The sequence below is a fragment of the Cavia porcellus genome, unplaced genomic scaffold, assembly GCF_034190915.1.
Source record: "Cavia porcellus strain 051 isolate PalLab524CR breed Dunkin Hartley unplaced genomic scaffold, mCavPor4.1 scaffold_30, whole genome shotgun sequence".
Taxonomy (NCBI): Eukaryota; Metazoa; Chordata; class Mammalia; order Rodentia; family Caviidae; genus Cavia; species Cavia porcellus.
Window position 1 is genome coordinate 34,018,955 of NW_026947513.1, and position 15,154 is coordinate 34,034,108.

A 15,154-nucleotide genomic window follows, 5' to 3' on the forward strand; every position below is an offset into this window, starting at 1 on the left:
AATGCGCAGTAGGAAATCACTAGTTAATGGATTACATATTGCCATCTTAGAAATAATTGTTCAAGTCACAAAATTAAAGCTTGTAGAGTGGACATTCCAACAATGATACTGCAAACAGTTCTGTTCAATGATCCAATAAAACTCTGTGATATCATTTTCTATCTTATACACTTAAATATACATGCAGTTATATAGTTTAGAGCACTTTCTTTTCCTCTCTTTTGTACAATGACTATTACACATTTTGGGTTTCATTGCTCCCACGGTTCTTATTGCTTTTTTTGGAAGAGAGTAAAACCAAATGTGACATAACAGAACAGAATCGGTCAAGTCAAAAGGGTGGACATAATAGATAATATAAAAACATAATACAAGGTGATCAACAATGGTTACCATAATGCCTCCCACTATCTCTAATAGAATTGCCTATATCATTAGTTGTAATACAATTGAACAAAACAGTAAAGAACAAAACTGACAAAACCAAAACATTGGAGACATTGTAGGTCTTCAAAAGTAGATAAAAGTCAACGAGAATGGGCGTTATAATGAATCTCATTATCTTCTCAGCTGATGCCTAAACTTTTGAACCTGATACTATCCAGCAAAACAGAATAGAGGAACCTCAGTCAAAAACAAGATGGTGAGAGTAATACAGGGCTTCAAATCGAGATAATAGAAAGTCAAAGTGGGTTACTATATTATATCCTGCTATTTTTTCCCTTTAATTAAATGGATAAAAATAAAAAAGTAAATAATGGAGTGGAGATTGAGAAAAAAGAGGGCATAACAGTGAAACAGGGCAGGTCAAAACATAACCATTTAAGCAGAATAGTGTTTCACCACCAGATAATTCCGACCCAAAAGTAGTTACCATATTGACTCTTTCCTTGAAGTCCTTGAGTACAACTTCGTATATTGTAGCATTAAGTATATCAAAACAATGTAAAACCATTTAAGAGAATGACAGCATTATAGAGTATTTAGAATCGACTAACAGAAAATGAACAATGGTTTCTGTATAATCTCCTTGTCTTTAAAAGGTTTTTGCTTATACTATCGCACATAATAAAATCCAATAAGATATAACCTGTTTAGACCATTGGAGACAGAAGAACAAAAGCTAGATGAGACTTCAAAACAAGATGGTACTAAATCAGTATTACCTATTAAGATGTCATTTTCTCCAAAATAGCTGTTCCTATCATCCAATCTTCTCTGTCTCATTTCTGTTGAGCTCTTTTTCTGTCAGTAGCTGTCAGTTTGTCTTCTTCATTTTGTTCTCTGCTCCATTCGTTGTGGCCTCCCCACCACTATTTCTGGGTTCTTTGTATTTTTCTTTTTTTAGAATATCCTGCAATACTTTCTGTAGGGTTGAATTAGTGGTTGCAAATTCCCCCAGTTCCTCTTTATCCTGGAAGCACCTCGTTTTTCCATCAATTTCCAGGGACAGTTGTGCAGGATATCTCAATCTTGGCTGGAGATTATTATCTTTCAAAGCTTGAATTATTTCCCCCCATGCTCTTCGTGATTTGATGGTTTGTGCAGAGAAATCTGCTGTAATTCTGATGGGTGTTCCCTTGTAAGTGGTCTGTTTCTTGTCTCTTACAGCTTTTAATATTCTGTTCTTGTATTGAATTTCTGGAATTTTTATTATTATATGCCTGGGTGTTTCTCTGTTAGGGATGTAGGTAGCTGGGGTCCTGTATGCCTCATACATCTGAGTATCTTTACCTTTTGCTAAATTAGGAAAATTCTCCTGGATTATTTCTGTGAGTAGCTTTTGTAGTTCACTTGTTTGTGTCCCTACTTCTTCTTTTATGTTCTTAATCCTTAAGTTATGGCTCCTCTTATCATCTTCTTGTCTTTGTATTATTGCTGTTTGTTTCTTTGTTATTTTTAAGAAGTTTTTCATTTCATTCTCCCATATTACAAGTCTGCCCTCCAGATCAGATAGTCTGTCCTTAGTTTCTTTCAAGCTGTTATGCCAGTCTTGGATAGACTTCTTAATTTCTTGATAGTCCCTTTGAACCTGCTTCACGTACTCTATGCTTTCTCTGTTTTCTCCATCAAGCAATTCTCCCCTCTTTTTCCGTTCTTCCATTCCACCATCTTTTTTTCCTGGGTGGTGCTTAGCATTTCTCTAACTATTCTGCATACTTCTAGCTTCAGGTCGTTGATAACTTCATTCCTGAATTGGTCTATGAGGCTCTCTATATGGCGCCTTATGTGTAATGGTGCGGTGTCTGCTATTGCCTGATTCTCAGGATTGGGGGCCGAGGAGCCTTTCTTGTTGCTTCCTTTCCCCATATTTTCTGTTCCTTATAAAATGCAAGCTTACATAGGAGGCCCGGCTTCCCTGCCTGTCAGCCACAGCCTGATCAAATTGCGCTGGCTAGGTGTTCCCGCCCACCGCTGCGCACCAGGGAGTTACGGACTAGGCAGCCTACGCGGGAGTCAGTCGCTCCTCCGGGCCACCGTCAGGCTCTGGGATCTGGGTTACGCCAGCCTACCAAGTCCGCCCGCAGCGTCACGCAGGCCAGGCACTTTTCACCAATCCCGTCCGAGAGGGGAATGTGTGGCTGGAGTCGCCACCGCGCCCTGCTCTTACAGGACTGCCCAAGCCCAGAAAGTCCTCCGCTGGAGTCAAACTGTGGTAGGGGGTCAGTTTCTCTCACTCACCTCGCCACCAGTCAGTTTTCATGTACGCCTCCTTGTCCGTCCTGTTTTCGACTCCGTTCGCAGACTCCCTTTCCCAGAGCTTCTGCGCGTCTCTCCTTGCCGAGCCGCTGTGGAGGCAGCCAGCTGCGGCGGGAAACCCAAATCGGGGTTTCCAATGGCGCGGGGTCCAGCCTCTACACCGAGTCTTTTCTATTCCTATTTTAGCACCAGGACTGTATTCTAAGTTGGTTTCTCTCAGCCCAGTTTGTTCCTGAGTCAGCAGAGCATATCTCTACCGGTTCATGTCTCCTTAGTCCGCATCATTCCTGGCCTCTGAGCCGAGCCTTTCAGAGAGCCTCCGGTAGTTGCTGTTGTCTGTCCACCATGTTCTCCTGGAACTACAAAAGATGGCTGTTTGATAGGTATCTGGGTGGAGAGCATCTTTGAGAAAAACAACCCAGATGCCAGGATTTAACAACATAGAGAAGACCAGATGAAAGGAGAGGGATTCTCATGACCCAGGAAGAAACTGATGAAAAAGAAAAAGAAAGTAAGGAAGGAAAACTGGCGATGAAAGGCTGGGACCAGATGGGCTCACTGAGATAGGTCCCATGCTGTGTTGGTGCACAGTGGAGATGGACGATTCACAGTTGCACCGAAGCTGCGGCCGCTGAAATTGGGAGTTGGTGAGTCCTGGGCCCTTGGCAGGAGGACATGGCACAGGATAGAGTGTAGCCAGGGTGTAGAGCTGCATTAATTCACAGTGAGTGCTAGAAATTTGGTCCCACGGCAGGTGGGGCCAGATGGAGGACATATTGGTATTGGGCAGGACAAAGCCTGAACCTGGAACCGCAGTGGCATCAGTCAGCCACCCATGACTTAAGAGGACTGGTGGAACCTGCTTGGGCAGGGTCACACCACTGGTTGGGACCCAATAGCCAGGGACGAAACTGTCCCAAACCTGTGACATCAGCACAGCACAGACTAAGGTGCTGAAGGCACTTGCCAGTTGACTGGCTCAGAGAAGAGGGGCCAGCCCACAGTCACTGCATGCACCTCAGATAACAACAAATTGGAGAAGGTAGCAACCCCTCAGCCAGCATGTTTCAGAAAAACCATAAGCAATATGGAGAGGGCCTGAGACCTCCAGGATACACCTGTCTGAAAGAAACCAGAAACATGGAAAGAGAAAGAAATAAGAAAAAGCCTCCAGCTACTGACCCTGAAAAAATAAGTCCAGGAAAGGTAAATAGAGAAGAGATCCAGTGCAGTAATCCTGTAATATTGGCCACAACATCAGCAGACATAGAGAAATAACTTTGTAACCTCATAGACAAACTTAAAACTGAAATTCTAATCCAAGTGAGGCAAGATATAAAAAGATTAATAAAAGAAATCCTAAGCTCTTCTCAAGAAGACACAGATGGAAGAATGGAGGAATCCAGAAAAAGAAGAGAAACCTTAGGTGAAGAACATAAACAAAATCTAGAATACATGAAACAGATCCAAAGATACTACCAGGAAATTCAATACTTCATTGAAAGCTGGCAAAATGCCTTGACAGAAACTAAAGTTAACCTTTCAAAATTTGAACATGGACTTGCAATATGTGATCATGAAAGAAAAGACCTCTTAAAAATAACAAGGAACCAGGAAGTAACAATTCAAAGGCTAGAAGACAACAAGAGGATCTATAACTTAAGAAAAGAAAACATGAGCAAAGAAGCAGGAGTAACCACAAATGAATTACAAAGGCTATTCACAGAAAGAATTAAGGAAAATTTCTCAAGCATAGGAAAAAGAAATGGTATCCAGATAAATGAGGCTTTGGCAACTCCAACCAGCTACAACCAAAACAGATCTACACCCAGACATATAATAATCAAGATTCCAGAAATTCACCACAAGAACAGAATATTAAAAGCAGTCAGAGGAAAGAAGCAGATTACCTATAAAGGAAAATCCATCATAATATTGACAGACTTCTCAACACAAACTATCAAATCAAGAAGATCCTGGAGTGAAATAGTTCAATCCCTGAAAGAAAATAACCTCTGGGGGCTTGGGATTTAGCTCACTGGCATAAGTACCTGCCTTGCAAGCAGGCAGTCTTGAGTTCGATCCCCGGTACCGATAAAAAAAAAAAAAAAGTAAAAAAAAAAAAGAAAAGAACCTCCAACCCAGATTGATGTACCCTGGAAACTCTCTCTCAAAATTAATGGAGAAACAAGATGTTTCCAAGACAAGGAGGAATTGTGGGAGTTCATGGACACCAATCCAACCCTACAAAAAATACTGAAGGACATTCTATAGAGAGAGAGAGAAAAATACCAGGATTCCAGCAACAGTGGCAAAGAGGCCTCAATGAATGGGGCAGACAGTGGAATGAAGGAGAAAAGTGGACAAATAATAGCAGAAAAATAGAATAGCAGAGATGAGGCAGAGAAGGTGGGCTATAATCTCTAATATAGATAGCCTTGATACACTAAAATAAAGAAACACAGGCAAAGTAGATCAGTAGATAGGATCTATCGAGATGCTCCGAATAGGAATATGCTCAAACTGAAAGAGGGTTAATGAACTGAAAGTCAAATATGAGAAAACGATGCTCTATGTGACAGGGAACCAGAAAGAAATAGGGACAACTTGTCCAGCAGCTGCAGATAGGTTGGAAAGTCATGACACTCTTGTGCAGTGGAGAACTACTCAGCTATAAGGAAGGAAAACCTTGAGGTTTTAATAAGTAAGGGAATACAGCTCAAGATCAAGCTCAGGGATAAAAAGGTTCAACACCACTTAGATAAATAATGGGTTGCCCCCTAATCTAAAAACTAAAGGAGTTATTGGGACCCAAAATATACAAAGCACCCTGAGAAGGGGAAAGGGGAGGAACTGTCTAAAAAAGGAAGGCAGAGGACATTTTTAATAGTGTACCAGGATTTAAAAGCCACATTAATCTTATTGCTTGGTATAGTATGATTCTATTTTGTTCCAGTCTGTCTACTCATACTAGATTTGAGAGCATAGACAGCTATCCCCAAAACAGCAGGATATACTACATTAAATATCCTTAATTCCCTATTAAGTTAACTGAATCCCTGTATTGCTTACATTGTCTTACTATGACTAATTTTATTTGAATCTGGTTTGTTAGACTGCTGTTTTGTCTTGACTGATTTTATTCTAATTTGGTATGCTTGATAGTACCAGGTCTAAGAGTAGAGCCAACTATTCTGAAAATGACAAGATGTAATAAGATATGCATTCCAGTTTGATTATTAAGTCCTACAGTGTCTGCAATATTGTTTTTATTAAAGTTTCTGTGTAATGCTATGTTCAATTATATTATGTCTGATAATGTAGACAATTCTATTGAAAATAACAAGAGATAGCATAGTAACTACTATAGATCACCTAATACTGTGGTTTTATATGTCTTTTTCGTTTCATGTTTTTCTAGGAATTTGTTTTCTTGTCTTGTTTTGATCTATTTAGTCTGTTCAGTATGTATTCACTGTGTGTGAAGATGTGAACAACTATTTAGAAGATAACAAGAGACAATATGATAGATAGTGAAGATCTCCAGTGGACTTGCTTTGAAATCTATTTCTTAAAATTGTTTTCTTATGTTCTGTTTAATTTTACCTTCTTTCAAATAAAAAAAAAAAAAAAAACAAAGTTAAAAAAACTAAAGCAAAATGACACACTGTGCTTTCCCCAATCATAGGATTACTATGTTAGTACAACTACATTTAGGCTTAAATATCTCCTGGATCTTATTTCTACACTTTTCACAAAACAGATAACCTCTGAATATGTTGCCTAAGTAGTAAGTACTTGTATTGTCTTTAGGTTATATTATTTCCTAAAGCTACTGTTATGCAGAATTTCAAGAACTTAAATAGTGATAGTGCAGTGATAATGATAAACGTCTTAAAATTTTAATTAGGATCTAATTTATGTACAATAATGGGAATACAGTGCACTAGCCTTAACTGCATATTTCAACTCATTTTCATATATACACATGATTTAGTTCCTATCCATGTATCCCAGAAGTCTCTCTCTGCATCCTTCCTGTCAACTTTAAACCTTCCTTCTTTCAAAGGTAAACATTGTTCCTTTGTACCACTTATTTATACATATTTTAAAAATAGTATCACCATAAAACCAAATGTTGTTGGTCAGTAAAAATACTTAGTGTGATATTAAAAAATTTGAAGAGCTTGCCTACAATAGTAAACTATTACCCAAGTTCCAAACTAATTCTTGACGCATGCTTGTTTAAAGGTGGAAATTTGGAGATTTAAAAAATACAAGGCTAAAATGCAATAAATTCAAGGAAAACCACATCCACATCCTTCATGATCAGATTTCTAAAACATGAAGATCAGGACAAAAATAAATAATACTTTATCCTATACATAGATAAATATCTTTCAGCATTTACCATGGTTATCATAAAAGATGTTGATAACTGAAGGTTATGAAAATATAGAAGCATGCATATCTGCTTTTTAAAAGAAAATTTAAAAAATTTAACAAGACAAGTGCTTGAAGAGAATGAAGTAGTGGTGACCTGACATATATCTTTGAAAACCAAAATTTGATTCTCATAACCTAAGTTCTGTTTCTAAGTAAAAAGAACATGAAAGCAAGAGAAGCAAAAAAAATGGGATGAAGTACAAACTCTGGTTGAAAATTGTTTTGATTTAGGCCTAAATGTCCTCCAAAAGTTCCATGAAATTGCAAGGTAATTAAATAATTGATGCTACACTTTTCAGTGACCTCATTCACTGCTGAGTTGAGTAGCTACACTTGCCGTTAGGATTTGGGGCCTGACTGGAGGTAGACCACTAAGAGCCTGGCCTGAAGGGTACAATCTTGTCCCTACCTTCTCTCTTTCTATGCTTCTTGGCTACTATGGGTTGAGAAGTTTTCATCTGTCATGTCTTTCTCCCATGACTTCTGCCTTAGAGCCAACTTATTATGGAAAAAAATTTCCTGAAACTTTTAACCAAATCAAATTTAGCCTCCTTTACATTGTGGGGGTCAGATATTTAGTTCCAGTGATGAGAAAGTTGATTAATAGAAAAAAGTAGCAACAGAAAAGTGGAATGTTGCTCTGATTATACTTGTTTGTATGGTTCAGAAGCCTTTGGAATTGGTTTATAGAAAGAATTCAGAAAAGTTTAGAGATATCAGCAAGAGAAGCCTTAGAATGCTGCAAGCAGAGACTGATAAGGAGCTGCTGGTAGGAATTCAGACATCCACAATCTGGTTAGAGATGGAGGTATTAAAGATCAGGATCATAAAGTTTCAGTTGGAAATAAAGACTATTTGAAAACAGACCAGAGGTCATGCATGTTAAATTCTGGCAAATAACTTGTCTAGATTTTTCTCATAATTCCCACTTGTATAAGGTGGAATTTAAAGGTGACAGACTAATTCATCTGGTATAGAAAATTCCAAAACAGCATGATATTCGGGCTGTGGTATGGTACTGCTGACTTCTTTCATCTAGATTTACAATGAGAATGGAGAAAAAAGAGCAGAATCATAAGATGTAAAAATTGTTCAGCTTGGGTGGAAAGAAGACATGTAAACTTCAAGCCAAAGAAAGCATGACTACTGAAACGATTAACATTGAAAGGAAGCCAAGTATTTCAAATCAGATAATGGAAATGTTGACTTTGAGGGCATCTCAGGAAATAAGCCAGACTATTCAGTGTAAGTTCAAGGTATACATAGAAAAATCTCCTTTGAAATACTTTTCTTTGGGAAGAGATTCATGCCCAGCTCTTTCAAAGTGATGTTAAGACATATTTCCCAAGTTCAGTTATCCAGATGCTGAAAGGTTTCTGCAGCCATGGTCCATGAGAGCCCTGCTATTACTGAAGCTGGCAATAAATCTAGGCATTATCTACATGATTTGGATTTTTCAAATCCAAGTTACGGAAGTTATGGGGTGATAGATTCTTTCATCAAGACAAAGAAGTCATGCAAGTCCAGGAAAAATGTGTGACAGAAGCCTCCACTCAGGCCTCCCTGCCTGGAGTTCTTGAGAGAGCGATGAGTGAAACTGGGAAAGGAAAGGCAGGTGCAGTGGAGCCTCCAGGAAGTCAGAAACACCGAGACTGCAGAATGTTGGCAGAAGGGATGCTGATGGTGTTGAGCAGAGCCAGCCCAAAAGGGAGCGCATGAGAGCTGCAACCAGAAAGGCCACAGCAGTGGGACTGCTCAAACCTTTTGGGGTTCACATCTCCCCACCACCTGGATATTGAACATGAAGCGATAGGATTTAATGTTTTCCCTTAGGGTTTTTGGTCTTTCTTTGATTCAATTCCTGTCTGTTGCTTTATTCTTGCCGTTTGGATGGGAAAGTTTGTATTTTGATTTTGTGTGTTGCATAAATTGAACTTTCTTGTTGATACTGATGGGGGATCTCAGCTCAGAATTGGTTTTGAATATCAAAGGCAACCTTGGACTTGGACTTTCCAGTGACGCTGAAACTAACAACCGTTTGGTGACTCTTATAAGTTGAGCTTGCATACATTTTGCAGCATGAGATAGGCCTGAGCATTTTGGGGACCAGGGGCAGAATCAGATCTAAGATGTCACCTGAAACTGTCATGTACTTAGAGGAGGGGCTTTTGCAGGGTGATTGGATCATGAAATGTTATACTTATCAGTGGATTAATCTATAGAATATGCTATTAGAAGTGGACCCTAATTGGAGATGGATCACTGAAGGCATGACTTGAAAGGATATATTCTTGTGTGTGGCTCATCCTTTGCCTGACTGCTTCCTGGCTGCCAAGGATTGAGCAACTTTCCTTTGCTATAGCCTCCGACCCTGCCCTTTTGACTTGTAACCAACCAACTATGAATTGATTTCCCTGAAACCATAAGTTAAATTAAACCTCTCCTCCATTAAGTTGTGGGTGTCTGGAATTTTATCCTTACAATAGGAAAGTAAAACAGAAATCAATGATTTTTAGTACTGCTATCTTAACTGGCTTTTTCAAAAAATTCTAGAACCTTCAGAAATATAAGATTAAATCGTTTATAGCTATTGATGTAGGATAAGTTTCTGTTCTTTGGTATCAGGCAAGCGTTTTTGAAGAAGAAGGAATCTAGGTAATTTGTAACTGTAGCCAGATATTTGCTGATATAGGAATCTACCTATATGCAAAGTGTCCAAAAACTGTGAATAGCAAGAAAATTTCCCATCAGGCATAGACAAGCACATAGATTCATCATTTTAACTGAATAGTTACTTTAGATCCAGTTGGGCTGCTTGACATGTACTATAGGCATTTTTTTCCTTTAGGGTTTTAGGGTTCTAAGAAGTTGACTTTTGGGGTTCATGGTAGTCAATTTTCAGGAATAGAAGAATGAATTTTCTAGCTAATTCTGTCATGAGAGAACTTTTTTCAAAAAGACAGCCATTGATTCATCTGGGCACATTCAAACCATTTTCCAGTTAATAATGCATGACTAAAGTGATGCTCTAACTGTAAATCAGAGCAAACAAAACATACCACAAACTTATATTCTTCTCAATTCCAATAGTTTGATATGTGTGTTGTTTTAATATTCCCAGGTGGGGCTGCACATCTAATGTTATCTTTGAAAATGTGCTAACAAGCTTGAAAGTATTGGAGCTTTTAAAATACATTTTTATTACAACTGGGGATTTTGAAAAATGAAATTTGATGCTTCCTACTCAGAGTCTAATGTAAAAAGCAAAGTAGGACATAGGAATACGGTAATAAAATTTACGCCACATGAAAGGATTGTCTTAATTTATTATCGTGCATTATAATTTTTATTTCACATATGACATAGCTATTTTTATGTTTCTAGCACATTTTTACATAAGAATGTTAGTTTTTCTGGGAGATCTTTACAGTCAAACTGATCTCTGGGGATGAAGGGTTAGCTGTTTCATTAGTAATGCGTGAAGAGTTCTGACATCATTTTCTAAAGTACAACAAACTATTAGCAATAATTCTAAAATCCTAAGGAAGGCATTTTGGCACTGTGGGGAGAGTTGGTGAGTGAGAATGTAACTCATTCTTCAGATGTGTGATAGTGTGGTGCAGACAAAGTGGGCTCCTTTACAGCTTATCAGCAACTCTGTTGAGTTATAAAGCCATAAACTCACAACTACAAAAAAAAATCTGAGGCCATATTGAATAGTGGAAGTGTGCCCAGCTACACTACTGACTGAGATTTTTACACAGTAAAATGGAGAGGTTGATGTAGGACTGTAGTTTTCAACATTTAACTAAAAGGCTCAGCATGGTCTTATAGACTGTGGGGGTTTTGTGGAGAGAAAACTGGTGGCTGGTAGTAGTCAGGGTGAACTGAATGACTAACTGCCATAATAGGAGTTAACACAACTTGTGTGACTCTCATCCCATCAATGAGTTTGAGAATGAAACATGTTAAGATAAATCTACTGGCTTCCTTCTCACTTAAGGAAAATAATTCATCATAAGGATATAAAAAGTGCCCATTAGTGCCTATTAGAAGAGATGAATCAGATGGCTTTTTGGAAGTCTAAATTGCCATCACAGATGCTGTCAGGAATGAAACTACTGTGAACAACACTTGAAATATTTCCCTTAGTGAAATTATCACTAATGGCAGAAACCTTCAGCAGTACAGAAGCCTACAGAGCAGATCTTTTTTTTTTAAAATCGGTCCCATGGATAGAACTCACGACCGCCTGCTTGCAAGGCAGGTACTTATGCCACTGAGCAGCCCTACAGAGCAAATCTTCTTCCTAGAATATTGCAGAAACATCTGTGCAACTATTTGCACAGGACTGGGTGGATAGAAGTAGTGATGGAAGGAGAGATTCAAATGGAAGTAAAGAGATGCAGACTACAGTTGTGCCAGCTTAAATGTCCATTTCCAGAAGAGTGGTACTTGTAGCCACTATGGCAGTTCCCCAAGACTGAGAGAAGACTAGGATACAACCTTAAGACGCTGAGTGGGCTGGAGTGGTGGGTTAATACCAAAAGCATAAAGAATAGCAGGTGCAGTGGTGTTCTGGGAAGCAGCAGAAGTTTGGAGATAAATGTAGATTTGTCAGCAGTTGGGAGTTAAAGGATGCTTGGTGTGCACTGGGAATATTGGCATGGGCCTATATCAAGTCTTCAAAAACAACAATGTGGAGACTTGGAAAGTAGATTCAGGGCTACTGCAGGTGTGGATCATTTGGAAACTACAGGAGCACTGGTGAGGAAAGCTCTGGTGAATTCTCATTGGAGGACTCATTGTGGGAAACATGGTAAGAAAATGGAGGAGCAATTAGCTTTATAAAACCTAAAGTGCTACCTGCATGGGCAGAAGCATATATGGTTTCTCTGAGTGGCTGATGATGTATCAAAATTTAAGGGACACTGCCCTCTTGTATTAGTAGAGGTTGAAACTGAATTTCACAAAACATTTAAAGCTGTAAAAATCCACGTAAAAGTATATTTGTAAGTATGTTATATAATTTGTAGTTTTATTTGTCTAATTCATAAAATCCAATCAAAGAAGAAAGAAATAAGCAAAAGACAGTGAAAACATAGAAACCTAAATTTTCTTATATGAGCTTTTTATCAAGAGATCAGTGACTTGTCAATCACAGTACTGCTTTGAGTTTGAAGTCACTAAGATTAGAGTTAGCACTGATGGTCAAAACAATGAAAACCTGGACATATTATGTGAGTTAATAGTCTCTGATATTGTACATGAATCTGCACAGTCTTTGAGGCAATACATGCTTGTATATCCATATTATCCTGACCTACTTGGGGACAGTGTATCTAGTATTGCTTAGAGAGCATAATAGACCTGCTAAACTGAGGAAGCAGATATTAGGGAGGCTGAAGTATAAGAATTTGCAAAGAAGAAGCACAAAGGAAAGAGGGAACAGAACTGGGAAGAGGGAAGGAAAATTGCATAAGATTACTTCCAACTTTGGAGAATAGTGGGTCAAAAATTGAAAAGCTGAGAAGATGCAGAGTTCAATAGATAGAGGCTTTTGTGAGTTTGAGAATGGACAATTGACACTTAACATTAAGCAGTACTCAGAGATTTGAGAATTCTCCCTGTGCAGGTGGTGAGGTCTTCTATGTGTATAGACATTAACCAGACTGACTGCCTAAAATGACTAGGAACTACTTCATACTAGACAGGCTACATGAGCTTTAACTCTTCCTGTAATGATTTATGTCTAAGTTTTTAGAAGCAACAATAATTATTAGTATTCACTTATTATAACAAATAGGCTGAATAGTTAAAATAAATTCAATGAATATCCCAGAGAAAGGCTACTATTTTAAGAAAGTAAAAAGAAATAATGAGAATAGTCTACCTTACATTTAAAAACCACAGATTTCATATCAATGTCTCCAAGGATGTGGGCTAAAAATGGAAAAGAATGATTATAAGAGTCCTGCAGAGCCATAAACTTTAAGGCAAGGATATTAAATCCTTGAACAAAATCTAAAGAAAGAACAAAAAGAAAATAAGAAATATTTTGTAAAACATGAATGAGCTTTTATATTTTATATTTGTTGGTAAGAAAAACCATCCTTTTTTTAGACAGAGACATCTATTGCCTTAGGGAGTACAATGTTTTTATAGTTAGGGAAGGAACTAAAAGGAAAGAGAAAAAACACTATTCTGATTGCAATGTTTTGCTAAGTGACTAGCTAAGTATTAGAGGTCCTGTCTTCAAGTTAAGAAACCAAAGCTCAAGATTGTCACAAGGACTGTCAAAATCGATAAAAGTTTTCTTAGCTCAGATCGCTGTACTTCCATTCATTTTGAGTCCGAAACACAAGGGAACAACTACTTGGTAACACTTTCGTAACTTTGAAAATATTCTAAATTACATTGAACCAACTAAGTCACCAAATATTTAAATTATTTAAAGTTAAAAAGAAAGGAAGTTTATATCAAAAGTAGTGTTGTGTGTTCACCTTTTTGACTCCATTTTGGAGAATTTATTTGATTAGTACAAAAATTTCCTCTACTTGACATGACAAGAATATTTGCAGATATAAATATCTTTGACAATTCATACATTAATATTCAATTCTGGTTTGATCTATAAAAGAGTAGAGAGTTTGATAGCTTATTGAGCTAACTAAATTTAACACAAACTGTTTATAAGCCAAATGTACTGTTTTTTAGTTTCTTGAAATTTAAAAAAAATTTTTTCTACTGTACATGGACTGACTAAGCTAATGTGTAATGTTGTCCTTAACATGTTTGCCATTGATTTATAAGACAAGAATATCATTATGGAAGAAACAATTTAAATTGACATGAATTTTATTATTATATGAGCTATTGTGTACTAACCTAATCGTTTATCCATAATGACAAAATAAACATTGTAATATCTATAAATTGTCATAATTTTAGTTTTAAGTTATCAGGTATTTGTTCTTGCCAATTGTTTCTGAGCAATTCTTCATTGTGATTATGAAAATTTTGTTACACAAAATTGTTTTTAAGATTTTATGAATATCAACTTTTAAAAAAAATTTTTACATACTGTAAAATTGTTTTTATGCTATTAGATATTATTTTTCTTTCATGTCAGTATGGGAAGATAAATTTTAGAAAAAACAGTGGAATACTCTCTAAGAAGTATTTGAAAAAGTCTTTTGTGAGATAGCAATTACAACCCACTGGTCTTTGACTACTTTACTGGTAGAGTCTCACATTGTGATAAATCCCTTTAGCATACTTAGAAGGCCTTAAGTGACACTGTAGCTGGTCTCTTTTGAAGTGAAGAAGTAAAATTAATGAGACAGGTTTTTCTCCAAAATCGGATGGCATAAGACATTCTAACAGCAGCAGAGGGTATACTTGTGCAATTATAAAAATTTAATGCTGTGTGTACATTCCTGATCCTCTGCTAATATCTCCTTAGCTGTCCAAGATGTTAGATGACAAATCAATGATATGCCAGAATGTAATTCCCTGCACCTTATCCTTCTCATGGAAAGCCCTTATGAGCTCCTCTTGATAAAAACCTTTGTTAATTGTACTCATAATTATCCCATTGATTCTATTATTTGATCCATGCATACTTAATTGTTTATTTGGCTTTGTCTCCTCCAGACTTAAAACTGTATGCTTACCTAAAATGAAAATGCCTGGTGTCTATCAAGGGCCTGTTGACTGTTGGTCAACAACTTGAATCCCCTGCAGTGTGAAGAAGCCAGGCAGTTCATTCCCTATTTTGCCTTAATGTAGTTTGGAGTGCGTCTTCAGAGAGGTGAATGTAATAGGCAGATAAGTTAGATTGAAACATTATAGGCAGTTGGAGAGGGCTGGGCCCTAAAGGAGCCAATGCAAATGACCAGATACTTTGTAATTGGGGGAAAACAAACACCTCCTGCTACAAAAGACAAAACAAATACAGGCACACCCTAAGGATAAACATCAGGAATGGATTTTCTAAACAGGTTTC